The sequence below is a fragment of the Antechinus flavipes genome, chromosome 6 (genome assembly GCF_016432865.1).
Source record: "Antechinus flavipes isolate AdamAnt ecotype Samford, QLD, Australia chromosome 6, AdamAnt_v2, whole genome shotgun sequence".
NCBI classification, from domain to species: Eukaryota; Metazoa; Chordata; class Mammalia; order Dasyuromorphia; family Dasyuridae; genus Antechinus; species Antechinus flavipes.
The window spans coordinates 110,127,684-110,129,709 of NC_067403.1; the positions used below are offsets into that span (position 1 = coordinate 110,127,684).

Consider the following 2,026-nt stretch of genomic DNA (forward strand, 5'->3'; position numbering starts at 1 on the left):
TAAAGATTAACCTTCCTAGCCCAGGAGGTACAACCAAGAAGGAAGAGAAATACGAGAGGAAAGTAATAGTATTGAAAGGAAGACATGCTAAGGGGGTCCTCAAATTTTTTAAATAGGGGGCCACTTCACTGTCCCTAAGACTGTTGGAGGGCCCGACTATAGTAAAAACAAAAACTTTGTTTTGGGGGCCTTTAAATAAAGAAACTTCATAGCCCTGAGTGATAGGTGAGGTGAAGAGATTTAAATAGTAAATATTAATAAGGATGAAGTGGATTTGACATAATCTTTTTAGTGAAATGACCTACAGGAAAAACTAACAAGCACATGTAAAAGAGTAATTAGGTGCCAATTCATTTTACATCTGAATATTTTTGTGTTGTTTTCTATACTTTATTCTAGGATTATTTACAAGAAAATATGATTATAGGTAGTTTTGATTACTTCAAGTGAAAACTGCCTACTCATATCCTTTGACCATTTATTAGTTGGAAAATAGCTTTAATTTTTTTTATACATTTGACTCAGTTCTCTATATATTTGAGAAATGAGATCTTTATCAGAGAAACTTGCTATGATAAATTTTGATATCATTTCATTATCAACAAATGGTACCTTTATCATAATGTAATTTCCCTGATTATGCCTTTTAATTAGGTTTATTTTTTCTTCTGTGTCTGTCATGATTGCTAAGGCATATTAAATTCTGCTCTAGCTCCTTGTTTTAACTCTATGTTTATGTTTTAATTTCAAGTGTATCTTTTGGAAACAGCATATTATTGGGTTCTGATTTTTAATCCATTCTGCTATCTGGTTCCTTTTTAAGGGTGAGTGTATACCATTCTAATTCACAGTTATGATTATTATGTATATCTTTTCATTCCATTTTCTTCTGTTTTTTCCTTTTTTCTTTTTTTATGTTACCTTTCTTCAAAAGTCTATTATGGAGGAAAAAACAAAACATGGTTGGATGTGATAGAACTTTTTTTTTTTGTATTATAAAGGACACTACTTCCCCTTCCATTTTAATCAAAAGGAATGCTAACATTTTCTCTTTTTACACAACATTCTCATTTTATCTATTGAAGCATTTTTCAACCTGAATTGTCATTGCATTTCCCCTCCTTCCCTAATCCTGCTTATATCCCTATTAGGTTTGATGTAACCCTAACCCCAACCATAACCCTAACTCTAACCCTAACCCTAACCCTAACTCTGTGTTCAGGTCTGTGTGTAAAGGGGTGTGTGTGTGTGTGTGTGTGTGTGTGTGTGTAATTCTATTTCAGATAACATGAGATTCATTTAATGCACATTTCATCTCTACCTCCATATTTGTGTGTATGCAGTTATGTATGTATATACACATTTCCCCTATGTGTGTATGCACATATATATATATGTATATTGTGGTGAGCTTTTTCTTCTCAAAACTCAGCCAGGTGATAAAAGTTCAGATCTTTTATTATCCCAATATAGCCCGGTTAGCTTAGAGGCCTATCTCTCTGCTTGGTTCTAAGAGCTCTCTCCAAATGTTGCCAAATCCAAAGGTCTGGTCCTTCAGCCTCTGCCTCTGCTTTCTTCAGCCTCCAGCCAGCTCTACTCTTCATGTCATTCCGGTGAAACCTCGACTTGTAGCGTCTTCCTCTCAAGAACTTCTTTGACTGGCCATTGGCCTATTTATGCTCCTTCCAGAGAGAGGGATTATGGGTTTTCTCCCATAGTGCTCTCTGGCCCAAAGAGCTTCAAGGGAGGTATAAACTCATTGAACTCCAATGAGTAAAGGTGTGAACACAAGCCTTGTATTAATTAGTTCTACTTAGTACCTTGTTTCAGGTTCTACCCAAAACATCTTCTTGTAAGATTAGATCAACTCTAATTAGTTAGCAGTTAGTAAGGATTCCAACAGTATATAATTATACATCTAAACTATGAGAAAGAGCAAGTTCCACACCATTCTTCCTTCTTCTATAATATTTATACATTATTTCTTTTACCTTCTATACTTATGACTCCTTAAAACTCTCAGAAA

General features: G+C 34.6%; 1 pseudogene; it reads right to left on the bottom strand.

The window, feature by feature from the left end:
• Window positions 1-946: 946 nt before the first annotated feature.
• LOC127542180 (uncharacterized) lies at window positions 947-1,065 on the bottom strand (annotated as a pseudogene).
• Window positions 1,066-2,026: the final 961 nt, after the last annotated feature.